Source organism: Lissotriton helveticus, chromosome 2_2 (assembly GCF_964261635.1).
Source record: "Lissotriton helveticus chromosome 2_2, aLisHel1.1, whole genome shotgun sequence".
In the NCBI taxonomy this organism is placed as follows: domain Eukaryota; kingdom Metazoa; phylum Chordata; class Amphibia; order Caudata; family Salamandridae; genus Lissotriton; species Lissotriton helveticus.
The window spans coordinates 444981591-444993633 of record NC_136060.1 but is presented as its reverse complement, the minus strand read 5'-3'; the positions used below and the strand labels follow the sequence as shown (position 1 = coordinate 444993633).

At 41.6% G+C, this 12043-nt stretch overlaps 1 protein-coding gene across 1 annotated transcript in view; it reads left to right on the top strand.

Moving 5' to 3' along the window:
* The window catches only part of CTNNA2 (catenin alpha 2), a 2858593-nt gene that overhangs the window by 1954799 nt on the left and 891751 nt on the right, over positions 1–12043 (top strand). The gene's annotated exons all lie outside the window — the stretch shown is intronic.

Here is a 12043-nt window from a genome sequence, read left to right as displayed (position 1 = left end):
TTTCTCAAGGAGTCACCATTGAAAACAATGGACACAATAATCATATTTCAATGCAATCACTATCATTAACAAAAGCATTGCACTGTTTAGGAATAATCATTGTGAATAAAGCATGTTTACTGTGTAAGATTGTTTCAATGACCACTTCAGATCATAAAATGTAGATATAGGGCTAAGCCCTGAGAGCTCCTGAACTCTCGAGCTAAAGTGCAAAAAACGAAAAAGGTTCAAAAGCTTTGTTTGAATTATAATGAAAAAAAATGGTGTTCAAATAATTACGTTTTGTGAACAAAAACAGAAATAGTGTTTGTCCAGTTAAGTCAACAATGTCACTTCCTTGTTTGATACATTTATAGTGGTCTAGCTTTGCTGACAGTAAATAGGTCCTACCCCTCATTGTTTTGTAGTATAATGAGAACGGTGACATTTTCCTGCCCTAGCCACTTTGTGCCTGATGCCTGTTCATGGGCCACATGACTGGGTGAATTTGGCAGTTGGACTTTGTTTATTCCTCTCAGACAGCCACACAATATAGGGATTAGGTGTGTCTGGATGGGCCATCACTAGCAGGATGGGGAGCAGAGCAGAGCTGGGTACAGCCCCACTTACAAAGCCTTCACTCAAAGAACTTCACACAACTTGTTTGTTTATGCAGTTAGGCTGGAGTCAGGCAGGGAAGGCAGGAAACCTCAAACACTTCAATGGAATTCTCTCGAAACGTCTCCTACTTCAAAGGTGGTGCCAGTTATAATAATAGGACCCTAAGACCAACTCTTCAGTTCACTTTCTGGCACTGCAGAAGGACTCTCTGAGGACTGCTTACTGCTGTGGCATGCTGTGTACCTCAGAAGACTGCCTTAAACTTTAAGAGACCTGCCCTGCTGCTTGAACCCTGTTCCCTCTCTTGAACCCAGGACTACCAGAGTGACTCCAAGGCTAGTTGGCTTGCCACCTGATCAGAGCCTCAAGGACAGAAAGGACTACAACCATCTTGAACCTTCACCTGGACCCAGCCTGTGTGAGTCTCAACCCTCCAAAAAGGTGCCTTTCCAGTCTTGGATGCTTGGAAGTGGTGCTAAAGGTGCCCAGATAGCGAAACCCTAAACTGGCAACTTAAAAGTGGTTTAGCTAAAAACTGCTCTGAGAACGGAGAGGAGATCAGGACCAACCTGCTTGTCTGTCCACCGAGGTGCGTCACAAGCCTTATTTTGCTGTAGCTCCCACTACGTTCTTCTCCACAGCAGGAAATCCTATTCAGCGGTCCATCGCAGAAAGAGTATCCAGCCTCGTAGTGCCCTCTTTGGCTACAGCCTCCAGCCTCGCCCCGTTGGAGATTTTTGACTTCCAAAATCAAGACTAAGTCTGAATGTAGAAAACTTCACCACTACTTTGTCCAGCAGATACCCGATGACGATGCCTCCTCCTCAGACATCACCTGTAGTCTTCCCCGGCTGAACTTTTACTTCACAAGACTTTTTTAATGACATTTCTTTTAAGTCATTCCATTCTACTGCACTCTCTCCGGTCCCTAGGAGTAGATGGACCCGCGCTGGCCTGGATTGCCTCCTTTTTAAGTGAGCGCACTTTCCAGGTTTTTTCTACGAAAGCCGCATCTGCTATTTGTTCGTCGGCGTATGGCGTCCCTCAGGGGTCTATTCTCAGCCCCTTATTATTTAATATTTACATCAAACCCCTAGCCTCCATCGCAGAGGACGCCGGGCTGACTATATTTTCATACGCCGACGACACTCAAATTGTCTTTTCCCTCTCCAGCTCTGAAGGCGACAATGTGTCTAGTCTGAAAATCGGACTGTCACAAGTAGCTGAGTGGATGCAAAGGCATCTCCTCAAGCTAAACGGTGACAAGACCGAGATCGTCATCCTGGGAAAACATAAAGATCTTTGGGGCCCACAACATTGGCCTTCTGCCATGGGTCCCCTTCCTCAACCGGTCCCTGTGGTCCGCAATCTTGGATTTCTCATAGATGACAAGCTCTCTATGAGGCAGCAAGCCACCAAGGTGGCTGCCATCTGTTTTACCACCTTGAGATGGCTCCAGAAAATTCTCTGGATGCTGCCATATGCCACCAGGAGAATCGTTGTCCAGGCGTTAGTAACATCTCGCCTGGACTATGGTAATGTCCTCTACCTTGGTGCCGACGTAGCGACCATAAACAAATTGCAGGTCGTACAAAATTCAGCGGCCCGATTTCTATGTAACATCCCGAGGAGATCTTCGGCCACTCAGGCTCTTCGCGATTTACACTGGCTCAAGGTCCCGAGCCGTATTAAATTTAAAGCCCTGTGCTATCTTTTTAAGATTAAGCAGGGCTCGGCTCTACAGTACCTTCAGAGTCTTGTTCAAGCTTACAGGCCCAGCTGTACATTAAGATCTTCAGCTAACTGTGATTTTGTAATTCCAAGATTTAAACTTGTGAAGATGGGGGGAAGATACTTCTCCCATTTAGGCCCCAAGTCCTGGAATGCGCTACCTATTGCTCTGAAATCAGAGACTAATATATTCTGTTTCAGAAAAAAACTGAAAACCCTACTTTTTCAATAGGTTCTCTGCCGCTTTAGCTGTCAACAGTACTGTTGTTGTGTCTACTCTTTCTGCTCCAGTCTATCCCTTGCGCCGGGAAACCCACTGCGGGTAGCTGTCGCGCATAATAAGTTTTAAATAAATAAAATAAAAAAATAAAAGCGCCAACTGGGCTGAATCCACTTCTTCTATCCAACCTGTGTACTATCGCGGTCAGCCAGATTGTTTATCCTTGACACAGTCTTGCACAACTAGATGCCCACAATTAGTGCTTTGAAATTTTAGGGACTAGTTTTACCTTAAACTTTAAATGTTCATTCCGGTCACCTTCACTGTCCATCAATAAAGAAATTAACACAAAGAAATTCTGGGCAACAGTAAACAAACTTTAAAAGGGCAGCAAATAATGCAAACATCTCAGAGTCCATATGGATTCAGTTTCTAAAGACAAAGAGGCTTATTTTTAAGCCCCTTGCGCCACTTTTGCGTCACTTTTCCCATGTTAAAAGTGATGCAAAAGTGGTGCAAGGGGCTTGTAAATCTGTCCCAAAGTACTTTCACGAATCAAAAGCTGCAGATCAAATCACCTGGGGGGAACACAGTACGATCCCCACAAATAAAAACCAGCAAGCTGTGGGAACCTTCTGAAGTCCATCTGCGACAAAAACTCAAAAGGCAGTAAAGTTGATAATAATAAATTAACAGCTTATAATGCCATCCAACTTCAAAAACTAGTTTAAAAAAACGTCCCCCAGATGGAGGAGTCACTGGGCCAAAAGAGCTCTCTAAGCCCTATTTAAATCCCACATGGAACTAAGGCCCAGAAAACCAATTCATCTGTATAATTATAGTCTGCGAAATTAAGAAGTCCGGAGCTCATGAAAGGGAGTTATCATTCATCCCATTTTGAAAAAGGGCTAAAATCAGACACTGAGATCTGTAGACTAATGTCCCTTTTAGACATTGAAGCAAACTACTTTGCAGGGTTTCTTCTTCAAGACTCGGAAGCCTGGACAATGGGACAAAACGAATTCCGATAAACTAAACAGGGGTTTGTCCAGGCATGCACACAATATCAAACATCATGGCTCTATCCTTAATTACGCAGAAAAACAATTCAATCCACTCTTTGTTAGGTGCTTGTTTTGTGGACTTTAAGTTTGCATAGGGTTCCAAGAGAAGCATTACGGGCAATACCCATTCATGTTATTAAAGGGAACTTGTTTACTGTAAACTGATATCTGATGTGCATCAACACTGGAAGTGGAAAGTCAGTCTATGAAAAAGTTTTTGCAACACACTGCCTTAATCAGGGTTGTGTCCTGACTCTACTATTATTTAATTTGTATATAGCAGATCTAGAGACAGCTCTGAATAAAATAAATGATCATCCACCAAATCTTAGATGCAAACAGCTATCAAGTCTACTATATGCTGAAGATTTAATACAGCTGAGTAAAACAAAAATCACCCTTCAGAGATTAATAACTATGTTTCTTGATTAATCCCAAACCAATGAGATAGAAATCACTTTAAATAAAATAAAGGTAGTTATGTTTGGCAGTAGTCATCTGGGTATTCTATTAAAAAAATGTGGAAATGTTTTGGCACATCAGACGCTCATAAAATTTAAGGCTTGCTTTTTAGGGTCTTTGTATCTCTTTATAAGAGCCTCTGTGGTCCATTTCGAGTTCCCATTTTAAGAATAAAAAGAGCAAAGCTACTCCCAACCATCCCATATGGCTCTGAGGAACTACTTGGGAGGGCAATATCCTAGATACAATCACAAACTGCCCATCCAGGAAACTGTTCCGCTTGACCAAAAATGTTTTGCAAGTTCAAATTTTGTTAGAGCCTAAGCTATTGAAACCGACAATAGTGAGGCAAGTGGCCTTCTCAGAATGTCCTTTTAACTTAAAAGATCAAAGAACACACCCATGACCACCTGATTTGGTCAGAAATAATGTTGGTAGAACAAAAGGACCCAGCGCGTACCTCTCACAAAGCTTTGGTCACTACCTATCAGTTTCGGCAAAATTAAAAATCTATTAAATGAAAGCATGAATGCAACATCTCGTCTTCAAGACAAGAATGTATTTTGTAAGCATTCTCACACCTAGGTGACTCTCAATATTTATTGCATAACTGGCTGGCAGAATTAACATGGAAAATGCTTTTCAAAAGTCTGAAACACAAGCTTGAAGATAATTAGCTCTATTTAATGATGCATCTTCACCTTATGACAGTAAGAAGTTTAGTCCTTCTTACTGTTAATTGAGTTTTGGCCAAATAACATTTTGCACAAAACCTTGTTATAATTCTAGTTTGATCTTTTAGCAAGCATGTTTTTAACAAATTTGTCAACAGCTTTACAGCTGACAAAACTGTTAAATCTGTGAATGATTTTATTAGTTGAAAATTTTGAACATTTGAGGCAACCAGATTTTTCAATACATGTAATGGTCTTTATTAACTAGACATGAAATAAGACTTTGAAATCTAACACAGACATAATGTGATTGTTGGAATCACTGCAAATATATATTTTAAAATGCAAAATCTAAAATTAAAATCAATACATATTCGGAAGCCTTCACCAGAGTCTCCTGTAGAAAGGCGGTTGTATAGGCCACAGTGCCTTAAAATGTATGAGTCGTGTATAGGACCTTGAAAGTTTGCTACAAGGTCCTCTATTAAACAGCCTGCATTGGATTCAGTTTGCATCTTTATAGACTACTTCCTTTTCCTATTTCTATAGACTTGGAACTTGGTGGACAAATTAAAATGCATGTGCCATCCACAGAGCCTATACTCAGTATAAAATGAACTATATGAAAAAAACAAATATTGGGGCCGATTATGATGGCGGACGGACCTGAGTCCGTCCGCCACCATAGAGTAGGGGGGAACGTCCGCATGGGCAGCGGCGTCCCCCCGTGAAGATTAGGATGTGACCGCCAGGGTGGCGGTCACATCCTCAATCCTTAACATTGCGGCGGGTGCAGCTTCAAGCTGCACCCGCTGCAATGTTAAAAATGCATACTTTGCATTTGTATGCAGAAAGCGGCAGGCACCGCGCGGTGCCTGCCGATCTCTGCATACAAATGCAGGGGGGTACCATAGGTACCCCCCATGTGCACCCCCCACCCCCCCTTCACCTAGGGGGCCCGCAACGGGCCCCCGCAGTGAAGTTCCACATGCTTTTCCACGGCGGAAAATCCGCCGCGGAAAAGCAGGTTTTTAAGCATTTCCTAATATGGTGGACGGTGTCTGAGAGACACCGCCACCATATTAGAGCTTTTCCGCCGCGGGACCGCGGCGGAAAAGCTGCGTACGGACTTCCCGACCCCCCTGCCATCCTAATCTGGCGGGGGGTCTTGTGAATCCCCGCAGCGGTGAATCCGCATCCTCGGGGCCGGCGGTGGCTTCCGCCGGCCCCGAGGATGCGGATTCACCGCAATCATAATAGGCCCCTTTGTTTGCTGCAAATCTTCAGGATTGTTCAGTAATGCAACATGTCTGTTTACATTAAGCAGCATTGTGTCCTGGAAGTTACTGAAGGAACGTGAAAGTGAGCTCTTGGAAACACCTACTGCTGTGGCTAAAGCACTATGATAGCTGCCAGATCAGGCTAAAAGGTGAAGGCAACAAAGTACTTGGATGTGTGTGGGGGCAGACATACTCCTGTGTCTGTTCCTAGACAATACTATATCTAAATCAGCAATGAGATCTAAAATAAAATTTCTCTTCAGTCTATACATAAATCTCTCCCTCAGTCTGTTGAAATAAAGTAATAAGAAAGACTGTGAAAATGAGCTCCTGTCTATGTCTTCTCCTTTGCTGGTGTCGAGCAACCATTTTGGAAAAACAGTGTTTCCTCTCTTTTATTGTTTTCTTGATTACCACTTGCTCCCACAGGATGCTAATTTGGAATGGAAAAATCAGCTATGGAAACCATTCACACATTGGTAACCGTTAATACATACCATTTAAGAAACACAATTATGGAATCATACATAGGTAATCGCTATTTCCAGCCACAAAAATAGTGATAGGATAATAAGATTGGGTATGCATCTCTATTTTTGCAAATGGAAACAAAAAACACTTTGGTGCGTTTCCTGGTTTACTTTTCGTAGTTGCAAACTATTGTGCAACCAATTTAGGAGTTGCAAAAGCTTTGTACATTAGGCACTAATTGTGTTAAATGTGTAGTGAGAGTGTAGTTTTCAATCTTGTGCATTTCAATGGAGATTGAAGGATACACCAAAATAACCAACAGAAAGAAAGTGAGAATAAAATGCTCCTGCATGCGGATCCAAGATATGATTGACAATTGTCCCAAACCAAAGTCCTTTACAGTCAAGGCAACTGCAATTATGGCATTATGCACTATGGTTGCCTTAATATGTGACAAGAAAAGGGAATTTTTGTGACCTATTGCAGCACATTTTGTGTTAGTATTACTTCGGAGTTTTGTCCTTGTTAACACTGGCAAAGATGCCACCTAATTAGCACCAGTCTAACAACCAAATACAGCAATAGGCAACTAAATAATGATCAGTTACTTTTGCATAAGGGCCTACTACTGCACAGCAACACAGGTCTCTAAGATTGTAATAACTTTAGATCCATTTGAGCTAGAACATAAAATTAATTAAAAAAACAAATCTGTGGATTATGCAGCAGATAATGGATTACGTCAAATTCATAAATATGCTGAAAATGCCCAGGCTACAGAATCGCATAATTCCAGTGGCGCTGTAGATACCATATGAATAATGTAATATGATTATCAAGAATGGTGCAACCTAAAAAAGAATTAGACCAGTGGAATGATCAGCACCATTTGAAGAAACTGACTACAGTTAGTAATTAAATAGATAAGCAGCAAAGGTTAAAAAATAAAATATTTCAAATGAAGTCATATTTTAGTACAGGCTAAGTGTACCCCATATCATTCCAAGGTTGCTATCCATGCTGTGAACATAAACAGTCTTTCTTACATTCCTAAATATAGAGCATTTCCCTTTGTGAATATAACCTTTTGGTGAGGAAAGCAATTTTTGGAAATTCAGTGTGGTGGCTTTGGCAGTTTTATGCTGTTTATGATACAGAGCTCTTATTTTCTTATTCTGGTCAGACTGGTAATCCCAAATGAGGCACATATTAAAGTATGTGAAAAAATACCTGGAAAATACTGTGCTTTTTCTAATACAAATGTAAAATGTGGCAGCATTTTTTGCAATATTCCAAGTTTAGCACCTTGAAATGGGAAAAAATTGATATTACCACATTATCTCCCATTCTGATTGTAGAACTTCTTTAGAATGGGTAGGTAATGCCATACCAGACAAATGCCACAACCAGTGATGCATTTATTTACCTGCTGCAGCGTCTCTCAGATTACTTAGAATAACTTTTATCATTTAAGGGCCATTGTATTAGAGTCAGAGCGGCGAGAGCTTGGAACACCCTCCCACAACAGCTAAGAACAGCTCCTTCCATTACTCTGTTCAAGAAAGGACTGAAGACCTATCTTTTTAACATCACTGCATAGGATCTCCCTCTACCTTTCTCTCCCCCTTTTCGCGCCAGGATACTATTTTCTTAGTAACAGAGCGCGCTATAAAAGCCTATAATAATAATAATAATAATAAATAAAGAGGTTTGTGTCTTGCTGGCTAGTTTAAGTAGGACTTAAAACATGTTATGAAACTATGGTGACTAGTGCTGACTTACGATTGAGTCTTGATGGGGCTAGTAAGCCTATTTTTGGTTAGCGCGAATATCTCCAAAAGTTGGTAATAGGAGATAGCGATGTTAGCGACTGTTTCCAGTCACTAACATCTTGGCACGCCCACTTTGCATGTCATTAGTGATAAATTTCACTGACATACAAAGCGGGGCCCAAGATGGTGGCTATCTCCTACTAGCTGTCGCTAACTGGTGTTAGCGACAGCTAGGTAATAGGGAGATCATTTTATCTCCGCTTTCTTGGCTTTTAAAGCCAAAAAAGTGGAGATAAACCCCCTTGATAATATGCCCCTGAGTGTGTTGGAGGAGTAGATCCTATTTGTCACACCCCATGTGGGATTCGGAATTTATTGGGTGTAATAAATAGCAGATATTCCGGGTTTTTGGCAAAAAACATACAGATTATGGGGTTTAATGCTTCACAATCTACATGTTATGGTGAACACTGTGCTGGTTTCCCCTGTTGAATTCCTACAGGTTTGACCTGCTCAAATGTAATGAAGGCTGCAGTATTTAAAATACTTGGTAATTATTTACTTTGGTAAACACCACCCAACTCAAATTACTGATCCCTGTGCAAACAGGGCTTTGCATAGGCATAAGAAAACATTACCCCACTCATAACCAGGGTCTTAGTAACCTATGATTTGCAATGTAAAATTTAGCAAATGTTATCCACGTTTGAAAGCAGAACGTTTCATAAATATTTGGTTAAACACAACATGTATCAGACATCTTCTAGTTAGGATTGTTTTTTATTATTTCCTTACAAACCCTGTTGAAACAACCAACACAAACATTTGAAATTCTAAAGTTATAACTATAACTGAAATATATAATTTATGCAGCACCTTCAAACGATCAATTAGATGCTCACCTTCATACACAGTGTTACTTATAACTTAAATGCCCAACTGATGCATCACCTTCAAATTACTATATGTTGCACACCTCAGAACACAGTGTTGTCACCTCACTCACCACACTACATCAACTATAACTCACACTTGAAATCATAGCTTTCATATCAACACTTATAACATCTCAAATGAGATGATGTGTCAAAACACAGTGCATGGTAGAAATCAGTTGCACAAGACGCCCATTTTATTTTCTGATGCTTGTTTTTGTAAGACACATGATTTTATTGCACTCTTGTGGGGCGAATTATCAATAATTTGCTCTGGATTCGTGTCACAAAAGTCAAGTTGACTCCAGGGACACAATAAGCTTCAAGAAATGAAATGAAATGAAATGAAAAATTATATTTATATAGCGCTCAAACTACCTGGAGGCCTCGCAGCGCTTTAGACTGATTACTGTGGCGAGCTACCAGGAGGATTAACACGCTTTTGCATACAGATGAGTTTTCAACGCTTTCCTGAATGCCATCCGGTTGGCGTTCTCCCTAAGAGCCAAGGGAAGAGAGTTCCAAAACCTCACAGCCGTGTGAGAGAAGGAACGACCGCCCCACCGGGCTTTGTTGATTTTGGTTGTGGTCGCTAGGTGCAGTGAACCAGAGCGGAGGGCTCTGGAGGGGGCGTAGGGCACAGCTAGGGGGAACAGGATGACAGGGCCTGTTTGGTGGAAGGATTTGTGCACAATGCACATGGCCTTAAACTGTGCTCTCGCAGCCACTGGAAGCCAATGAAGGTCTTTTAGGGCTTTCTTGGCTGACTGCCAACGGGGGATGTTGAACAGTAATCGGGCGTCACAGTTTTGCGTGACTTGAAGCCTATGGGTCACTGCTGCCGGGGCTCCTAGATATAAAGCATTTCCATAATCCAGGCGGGAGAGTATCAGGGCCTGAACCATGACTCTTCTCGCCTGGAAAGGAAGCAGAGGGAGCACTTTGCGGAGCATTTTCATTAGCCCTACACACGTGGAGGCAGTTTTGGTGGCTTGGACCGAAAAGTCTAGCGCTTTATCAAGCCAAATACCAAGGCTCTTTATCTGCTGTTTAGGGGGGGGGGGGGTACGCCAAGACATGTGGGCCAAATGGAGGCTAGGGGAGTCAGAGGTGGGTTACCCAGTAGCATAATCTCCGTCTTCCCTCCGTTAAGTTTGAGACAGGAGAGTTGCATCCACTTAGCAACAGCCTCTAGACAGGGACCCAGGGAGTTGGACGATCCCTCCGTGTGGTCAAGAGAGACCACCAATTGGGTATCGTCCGCGTAGGTGACAATACGCACCCCGAAGGGATGGACTATCTCTGCTAGAGGTTGCATGTAAACATTGAAAAGTGTGGGGCTCAGGGAGGAGCCCTGAGGAACCCCACAGCTAAGCGGATGCTTGGGGGACCAAGAGACCATTATCCTAAAGTGACCAGCTGACCAGTGGCACTGCGAACAATTTTGAAAATAGGCTGTATCCTATTTACATCATTGCACGATATGAGTCCAGCCTTAACTTCTTCAAGAATACAGAGTTATACCCGAAGCAAAATCTTAGATCAGCCTACATGAATCTTCTAATGCTACCCAAATTCAAGAGAAAGAGGGTGGGGCGGGAAAGATTCTCAGTGATAGGCCCTCACATTTGGAATTTCCTACAGTTGGAAATCAGATCAGCAACCAACTATATGAGCTTTAGGAAGCGCCTGAAAACTTGGGAGTTCAGACAAGCATATGGCTAATTTTACTGCTGTAACCCTACCTCTGTCTACTTTAGTGCCAAGAGACCTGTTTGGTGAACGTGCACTATATAAATATGGTATAACATAACATAATAGAGCCTCTAAGTGCCCTTCACTGAGGAATTGGGGGCTTTGCATGTGTACTACTGTGTTTGCTCTGGCACCAATAAAACATTTGGAAACTTTGAAACTCTTTTGCTCCAGAGCCTCAGCAGTAACCCTTGTGAAAGGTATCTGGCCTGCAGCTCCACTATGTTGAATTTCAGGGTTGTCCCGCGCAGAGATCTCTGATTCTCTGAAATATTTACAGAGGCACTTTCCTAAGTACTATTGGGACAAAATTACTTTTTGAATTAGGACTTGAACACTTTTTCGAACTTAGATTTCCATGCTTTTCATTGGGACTTAATGCATCTGTCCAAGTCTCCATTCCATGAAGGCTCAATTTGTGCCTAGGTCCTGGTCTACTGCTCCCATGGATTATCATTGACTCTTCTTGCTTTTTGGCACTATTTCTACTTAAAACTTTAAAAAGTCATACCTCTGGTTTCCCCTACTGGATATTTTTCATTGTTTTGTGTCATTTTGGCATTGGTTTGTGTATTAAATATTAGTATAGTTTTCTCATTTGGTTCAGTATTTTAATTTCTAGTTGTCCCTATATTACCATTTTGGTACTGTATAAATACTTTAAACATTGTCCTACGTTAAGCCTATCTGCTCTGTGCTGTAGCTCAGGTTAATTTAGTGAATCTGAGGGTTCAGCCTGTCAAGCATTTTGATTATTCCTGCATAATTATCCATTTTCTTGCTTGTGAGCTGTAGCATCTGTTGTGTATTTTCTTCAGCTGTTTTGTAATTATAGATACCCTTGATGTTCTTGTATTATTTATCCAGAGCTGCTAACCTATCTATATAGGTCAAGCATTTGTATTGATGTGCCTTAAATACCTCAACTTAAAATATGTTATGAAATATCATGGATTAACTAACATGGTGTGTCAGTATCCTGCCTTCTTGTAAGCCCTGAAATATCTATGTCTGAGTATTAAAGTGAGTTAATTAATAAAATGGGATTGTAATATTCTCTTGTTCTCCTAATTGTTTAC